This window comes from Neoarius graeffei, chromosome 6 (assembly GCF_027579695.1).
Source record: "Neoarius graeffei isolate fNeoGra1 chromosome 6, fNeoGra1.pri, whole genome shotgun sequence".
NCBI lineage: Eukaryota > Metazoa > Chordata > Actinopteri > Siluriformes > Ariidae > Neoarius > Neoarius graeffei.
Window position 1 is genome coordinate 23,357,222 of NC_083574.1, and position 9,224 is coordinate 23,366,445.

Here is a 9,224-nt window from a genome sequence, read left to right on the forward strand (position 1 = left end):
TTTTATTTCTGGTTACATGTGGCTAGGAATATTGGGCCTACTAAGAGAGGAAGACATTTCCTCAAATACAGGGTGTCCCCGAAAAAATGTACACATTAGAGCACTAAAGGTGTTTTTTTGTTTTCAAAACTCATGTAACTCAAATAGACACTCATTGTGGCGCAGGCACTGCGGACGATGCGAATCATACCGTTATCTTGGTATAGGCTACATTCACATTCAGTGGCATACAATCAGTGACCGTTGCATGTCTCATAGCATACACTTTGAACATCACTTTAATTGGAGGTGACAGAACAATTAAGTGATGTATGTGAATTCTATTACACTGTGCTAAAGGCAGGGATTAACGCGAATAAATGTTAATGTTAAATGTTAATAATAAATGTTAAATGTTAATTTGATTTACGCGAGATTTCTAACATTTAATTAACATTAACGCGTTAGTAAAAGTTGCCATGTCTTTTACCTAACGCGGGCCTTACTGCAGGTCTATTTATACTAATTAACATATTCAGTGTGGAATAATTGAGGGAGGAGACGGGGCGGGGAATGGGGCTCGTGCATGTGCGCCGAATTCCACGTTGATTGGGATGTACAACAGGAGAGTGCGTGGAAACCTTCGTACGCACTGATTGATACATCCGGATTTTTTTTGGTCGTACGCAAATTTCCCGATTTTGACGTGCGCACATATTTAGTGGGAAATCCACGCAGGTCTTTGTATATGAGGCCCCTGGTCACTCACTTTAGTTAATATTTACGTCAAACATCAGAATGGTGTTCAGTGTGATCTCTGTGACTTTAATTGTGGAGTGGTTGTTGCTCATTCATACGTAAGCGGAAATTGCGCGCGCAGCCTGGACCCTACACCGGATGGTGTCTAACCCGCCAGTATTTCCTGAAGAAGAAGAAGCAGCAGCCTGGACCCAAAAAAGACTCAGAAATGCCTAGTTGTTGTGTTGTCGGGTGTCAGAATCGTAGCAGTGATGGGGTTAAAATGTTCAGAATTCCAGCAGGATCTCACCCATTCCAAAAAAATCGCAGACGTCTATGACTACAAGCCATCAAATGTGTAGACTGGGATGAAAGCATTATCAAAAATGCGCGGGTTTGCAGCGCCCACTTCATCACAGGTAAGATCAGGCTATTTATTAAATCTTTCTTTTTTATTCTTTCTAGTCTTCGTTTATTGATGTAGCAAAATACTTTGGTAACGTTTGTCTGATTAGCTGGGTCATAGTTACACAATGTAATGAATATTGTTAGCATGTTAACTTAGCTTTGCATGCAATTTTTGTTTGTGGGAGAGGTCTCGCTTGACTCAAGCAGTCCAGATTTTGTGCCATCATTATTTGTGTATGCCGAAAATCACAATTTTAAAGCAAGGATGGAAAGGTAAAATTGTGTGCCCTCACTCTAAATGCCAACTTACGTTGACTGCTCTAACCTAGCTCCCGCACCGTTCAGTTTCATTTCTGGGGCCTCATGTACAAAGACCTGCGTGGATTTCCCACTAAATATGTGCGCACGTCAAAATCGGGAAATTTGCGTACGACCAAAAAAAATCCGGATGTATCAATCAGTGTGTACGAAGGTTTCCACGCACTCTCCTGTTGTACATCCCAATCAACGTGGAATTCGGCGCACATGCATGAGCCCCGTTCCCCGCCCCGTCTCCTCCCTCAATTATTCCACACTGAATATGTTAATTAGTATAAATAGACCTGCAGTAAGGCCCGCGTTAGGTAAAAGACATGGCAACTTTTACTAACATGTTAATTAAATGTTAGAAATCTCACGTTAATCAAATTAACATTTAACATTTATTATTAACATTTAACATTAATATTTATTCGCATTAATCCCTGCCTTTAGCACAGTGTAATAGAATTCACATACATCACTTAATTGTTCTGTCACCTCCAATTAAAGTGATGTTCAAAGTGTATGCTATGAGACATGCAACGGTCACTGATTGTATGCCACTGAATGTGAATGTAGCCTATACCAAGATAACGGTATGATTCGCATCGTCCGCAGTGCCTGCGCCACAATGAGTGTCTATTTGAGTTACATGAGTTTTGAAAACAAAAAAACACCTTTAGTGCTCTAATGTGTACATTTTTTCGGGGACACCCTGTATTTGAGGAAATGTCTTCCTCTCTTAGTAGGCCCAATATTCCTAGCCACATGTAACCAGAAATAAAACGTGCACATATTTTCCACAATAGGATTTTAATGACAAATGTATTCTAGCAGGGTGCCAGGGAACAACAGGAGGCCCCCAGTCCATCTCACCCGAGCAGGAAGAGGACCCCCAGCCGAGCGGATCCAGCGTCACTGTCACCTGCCCCCCTTCTCCACCGCCTGCCCCTGTCGCCGGGTCCACAGGCCGGGTGCTGACGCGCGCGGTCCTTGAGTCGCAGGGGGAAGTTTTAAAGGGGATAGAGGCGATTAACGACAACCTCGAGGGAATCCGCGAGGAATTGAAGGAACTGAATAACACATTAAAAGAATATCTTAAAAAATGAATGGTGTCCCATCTGTCCTTACCTTTTCACATTGTGGCTATTAAGCGCTGCCAGGTTTGTATGCCATGTCGCTGTGGCACCTCGTTGTGAGGCCCAGGGTCTGGGTCCTCCGGTAGGTCTCGCTCCATTATTGGCACGCCGTGCCGCTGCACCACAGTGTAACACGCCACACACCGCGGTTGTGTCTGATTTGTACGCACTTGGAAATCGTTTCATATATTGATCTTGGTAATTATGTGATAAGGCTACCCCACGCAACATCAACTAATAATATTTCAGTCTGACACCTCGCGGCAAATGCGCGAGGAAGATCTATCAAGCTAGCTGCAATGCATGGTCCTGCATGTGCATTCTTTAATTTAATTAATTAACCAATAGTCAATGGGAATAATATTGAAATGATATTGCTGGGGTTTCTCATTTCCCGTAATTACAATATGGAAGGGATGGTTGATGGATCTGTTGGCATTTACCCAACAGTCTCGCATTATGTGTCTCGACAATGTCGTATGACTGACATACATTTCAATTCACGCATCCTGATGTTCCGATGTATTTTTGGATGCCTCTTATCGCCATGTCATGACTCTTGACCGAGTAGGCCTAAATGTAGTTGCGTTGCTCTGCCTCTAAGTGTCGCCAAGTACCAAGATGCACCAGAAATGTGCGTACGCCAGCCATGAGGTTTGCGTAGAGTTCTGCACTTTTCCACGCCAAGTCAATCTTTGTACATACGAATGTTTGCACAGAAAGTGACGTACGTAGCTGTTTTGTGCGTACGCAAGCTTTGTACATGAGGCCCCTGGTCTCTGCCTCTCGCTTTTTACGCAGCTCTGATTTCTCTTAGCTGCACTCTTTACACTATCATTCCTTTCATGCCATTACCTCCTGCAAATTGCTGTTTAGTGTTGGTATTTGCTGTTGTAGCTAAAGCCACATTGCCATCACATCACTGGCATAATTTGATTAAAACAAAATGAATATGAATGTCCCATTGTTAATCAAGTCGTACATGCCCGCACATAACATAATCATATGCGTCTAAAGACTTGTAGGCACGAAGTTTTTCGTGGGTGTACACTGAAGTCTTGTCAATAAGGTACGAGTATATATCTGGCCATTGTATACCAGGGAACCTACTAACATCGTCCGTCCACTCTTTAATTAAATGCGGATCCGGTAGGCGATGTCCACTTGTTAGAGTTAACTTATTTATGTAGCATTCTCGATCTTGTAACGACAATTGTTTGGCATAATCTGACAGCTCATAATGCCGGTCTATGGGCAGCGCCATTGTTTCTGAGTCCAGGCTGCGCGTGCATCCTGGCAACGGTCGGTTTGTTTACAAACATGCGAAGGGGTCTATTTCAGAAACTGTTAATCTCCCGGGATTTTCACACACAACAGTTTCTAGAGTTCACATAGAATGGCGCAAAAAAAAAAAACATCCTGTGAGCAAAGGGTCTGCAGGGAGGTCTCTCTGTATAACCATGGTGAGCAGAAAAGCATCTCCAAATGCACAACATATTATGGGCACAGACTCACTGAACCTGGATAGTTGAAGACAGAAAAACGATCAGGTGATTTCCCCCCTAATATTCAGCTGTCCAATTTTAATGAGTCTATGCCCCGAATAGCCTCGGATTACCATGGGCAGATCTACCGGGGTGGCATAGGGTGGCAACTGCCACCCTAAAAGAAAGCCTTGCCACCCCAGTTGGTAGCGGCGAATTCAAAGAAAAATTACGGCCAATTTGACATTTACGTGCGCGAATTTCCAATGTCCGACTGCAGCGAATGCAGCACGAGATAACGCCAGAGATTGGTTGTTTTGGAAAATTGAGAGGCGCGAAGCGAGGGAGCCAGGAGTCGCGAGGAAAGGAGACACGGGAGGAAAGAGGTAAAAGCTGAATAACTATCAAGAAATGAAATTATAATGAATGAACAGTGCTAGCATAGTTGCGATGCTGATTTTGAGAGGATAAAAATCAGGTTGGAGAACGTTATTTAGCTAACTATACATGTAATGTGAAGCGTTTTGCTGAGCAACATGGAAATCGCTGCATTCAGCTGTTGTAGGCATGACAAGTTCATGTTATGCTCACTGGTGAGCCTTTACAAAGCGTGAGAAAAAAAAACTATAAAATGTGACACTGGTGTAAATGGTTTAAATCATGCTGAACTTGAAGCAGTGTTGTTGTTGTTGTTTTTTAGTCTCTGTTCTTTTGCATATACAGTATAAAACTGTCCAGAAACAGTATAGACCTCATCTGAGAATGTGTGTTCTTCGTGAACAATAAAAGCATGAGATTAAGTTTGTCTGTATGAGTTTGTAAATGGCAGCCCTTGCCCTTTTGTAGTGTGTACATACTATTTGTCATCAAACTGTGATAACTGTGATTAAATTCAGTATACAGTTAGGTCCATAAATATTTGGACAGAGGCAACATTTTTCTAATTTTGGTTCTGTACATTACCACAATGAATTTTGAACAAAACAATTCAAATGCAGTTGAAGTTCAGACTTTCAGCTTTAATTCAGAACAAAGTGATTGCATAAAAATGTGAAGAACTGAAGCATTTTTAAAACACAATCCCTTCATTTCAGGGGCTCAAAAGTAATTGGACAAATTAAATAATTGTAAATAAAATGTTCATTTCTAATACTTGGTTGAAAACCCTTTGTTGGCAATGACTGCCTGAAGTCTTGAACTCATGGACACCACCAGACGCTGTGTTTCCTCCTTTTTAATGCTCTGCCAGGCCTTTACTGCAGCGGTTTTCAGTTGCTGTTTGTTTGTGGGCCTTTCTGTCTGAAGTTTAGTCATTAACAAGTGAAATGCATGCTCAATTGGGTTGAGATCAGGTGACTGACTTGGCCATTCAAGAATATTTCACTTCTTTGCTTTAATAAACTCCTGGGTTGCTTTGGCTTTGTTTTGGGTCATTGTCCATCTGTATTATGAAACGCCGACCAATCAGTTTGGCTGGATTTGAGCACACAGTATGTCTCTGAATACCTCAGAATTCATCTGGCTGCTTCTGTCCTGTGTCACATCATCAATAAACACTAGTGACCCAGTGCCACTGGCAGCCATGCATGCCCAAGCCATCACACTGCCTCCGCTGTGTTTTACAGATGATGTGGTATGCTTTGGATCATGAGCTGTACCACGCCTTCACCATACTTTTTTCTTTCCATCATTCTGGGAGACATTCCATGTCCCAACAGCCAGCCGCTGTGTCCGGGGATCAGGTCGTCGAGGCCCCTGCCTTCGACTGCCACCCAATCCACACTGCACCAAACCCCTACTGATACCTCTGTGGGTGGTGAACCCACAGGAGGTTGGGCCCACGTCACCTCTTCGGGCTGAGCCCGGCCGGGCCCCATGGGCAAAGGCCCGGCCACCAAGCGCTCGCATACGAGCCCCAACCCCGGGCCTGGCTCCAGGGTGGGGCCCCGGCTGCGTCCTACCGGGCGACGTCACGGTCCTGGATTTTTTCTCCATAGGGGTTTTTTGGTGAACTGCTCTTGGTCTGGCCTGTCACCTAGGACCTGTCTGCCTTGGGAAACCCTAACAGGGGCATAATGCCCCCGACAACATAGCTCCTAGGATCATTCAAGCACACAAACCCCTCCACCACAATAAGGTGGCAGTTCTAGGAGGGTAAGGTGGCAGTTCTAGGAGGGTAAGGTGGCAGTTCTAGGAGGGTAAGGTGGCAGTTCTAGGAGGGGTCATGAGCTTTGGGTTCACTATGGTCATGAGCTTTGGGTAATGACAGAAAGAACAAGATCGCGGATACAAGCGGCTGAAATGAGTTTCCTTCGCAGGGTGGCTGGGCGCTCCCTTAGAGATAGGGTGAGAAGCACAGTCACTCGGGAGGAGCTCGGAGTAGAGCCGCTGCTCCTCCACATCGAGAGGAACCAGCTGAGGTGGCTCGGGCATCTTTTTCGGATGCCTCCTGGACGCCTCCCTGGGGAGGTGTTCCAGGCATGTCCCCCCGGGAGGAGGCCCCGGGGAAGACCCAGGACACGCTGGAGGGACTATGTCGCTCGGCTGGCCTGGGAACGCCTCGGTGTTCTTCCCGAGGAGCTGGCCGAGGTGTCTGGGAAAAGGGAAGTTTGGGCTTCCATGCTTAGACTGCTGCCTCCGCGACCCGGTCCCGGATAAGCGGAAGAAGACGAGACGAGACATTCTGGGAGAGGTTGATCTTGGTTTCATCTGTCCAAAGAATGTTCTTCCAGAACTGTGCTGGCTTTTTTAGATGTTTTTTTTAGCAAAGTCCAACCTAGCCTTTTTATTCTTGAGGCTTATGAGTGGCTTGTACCGTGCAGTGAACCATCTGTATTTACTTTCATACAGTCTTCTCTTTATGGTAGATTTGGATATTGATAGGCCTACCTCCTGGAGAGTGTTGTTCACTTGGTTGGCTGTTGTGAAGGGGTTTCTCTTCACCATGGACATTATTCTGCGATCATCCACTACTGTTGTCTTCTGTGAGTGTCCAGGTCTTTTTGCATTGATGAGTTCACCAGTGCTTTCTTTCTTTCTCAGGATGTACCAAACTGTAGATTTTACCACTCCTAATATTGTAGCAATTTCTCGGATGGTTTTTTTTTCTGTTTTCGCAGCTTAAGGATGGCTTGTTTCACCTGCATGGAGAGCTCCTTTGACCGCATGCTTTCTTCACAGCAAAATCTTCCAAATGCAAGCACCACACCTCAAATCAACTCCAGGCCTTTTATCTGCTTAATTGAGAATGACATAATCAAGGAATTTCCCACACCTGCCCATGAAATAGCCTTTGAGTCAATTGTCCAATTACTTTTGGTCCCTTTAAAAACAGGGTGGCACATGTTAAGGAGCTGAAACTCCTAAACCTTTCATCCAGTTTTAATGTGGATACCCTCAAATGAAAGCTGAAAGTCTGGACTTTATGTCCATGTCCATTATATAACTATAACTTGAATATGTTTCAGTAAACAGGTAAAAAAACAAAATTTGTGTCAGTGTCCAAATATATATGGACCTAACTGTATATACGTCTGTAATACGTTGCCACCCCTCAAATTCCTGGCCCCCTCTTGCCACCCCATAAATATTTTTCTAGATCCACCCCTGCGAATTACTTATTCTTGGATGACAGGAGTGGAACCCAATGTCGTCTTCTGCTGTTGTAGTCCATTGACCTCAAGGTTTGATGTGCATGTTGAGATGCTTTTCTTCTCACCACGGCTGCCAAGAGTGATTTTATATTGGGTTGCTGTATCCTTCCTGGAAGCTCGGACCAATCTGGCCATTTTCCTTTGACCTCTTTTATCAACAAGGTGTTTCCACCCACAGGACTGTTGCTTACTCAATGTTTTATGTTTTTTTTTTGCACCATTCTGTGTAAACTCTAGAGACTGTTGTGTGTAAAAAGCCCAGGAGATCAAGTAGTTTCTGAAAAACTCAAACTAGTCCATCTGGGACTGGAGACTTCCAAAAATTCTAAATAAACACTTCCTGAACAATCTCCTGTACTGGCCTGAAGACCTGTGGTGATCAAACATTTGAGATTGTAGCACCTAAACTGTGGAATGCTCAGTGATTCTGTGGACTCTTTTAAAAAGAAAGAAAGCACAACTTTACTCATCACACACTTGTGAAATTCCTCTCTGCATTTAACCCATCTAAAGCAGTGAACACACACATGCGCACACACACATGAGCAACGAGCGCACATACATACCCAGAGCAGTGGGCAGCCATGCTAACAGCGCCCGGGGAGCAGTTGGGAGTTAAGGCCAATTTATGCTGACAACCCAGTCCTCGCAGATAGCGTCGCAGACAGTGTCTGCGTAGCCCCCCCACCTTCGCAGACGCTCTGCACGCACCTCCCAAAAATTGTGACCACCGCAGAAGCCTCGCAGACAGCGTCGCAGACAAGAGGGCTCTGATTGGTTCACTCTACATCCGCTGTACACGCACTTCCGCTTCCCTACTTTCCCGGTTTGGTTTGTTTTCACGACCGCCATTTTTAAAAACGAAGAGCGGTTGATCGAGGAAGTGAGGAAGTACGTACATCTATACGACTCCAGTTCTAGTCATTATAAGTAACCGGAGGATAAACACTCCACTAACCACACCCACCAACTACTCCTAGCGATTTCACGCCCCCTTGCGTTGTGGCAGTGAATAACATCGCGCACGCCTATTACTCCCCGCTCAATGATAAATTACAACTGTCTGTGAAAAGCTATCTGCGAAAGCCTTGTCGCAAGAGCATGCAGAGGCCTTTAGATGCCTCACTCAAGGGCACCTCAGCCCAAGGCCATCCCCTATTAACTTAACCATATGTCTTTGGACTGCGGGGGAAACCGGAGCACCCAGAGGAAACCCATGCAAACTCTACACAGAAAGACCCCCGCCGGCTGCTGGGCTCAAACCCAGAACCTTCTTGCTGTGAGGCGACCACACTAACCACTTACACCACTGTGTCACCCAGCTAAAAGGCAGCTAAAGACATATATATCTGTTTAGACAGGTGTTTAGGTAATATTTTGCATTGGTCTGCATTTTATATATTTTTGGGTATTTTAGTGTTGTATGTCTCTGATGTCATTCCTTTTCCTTTTTATATTATTAATGACGCTTGTAAAGCACTTTTTGGCTTTGTCTGGGAAAAGTGCAAATATAAATAAATTTT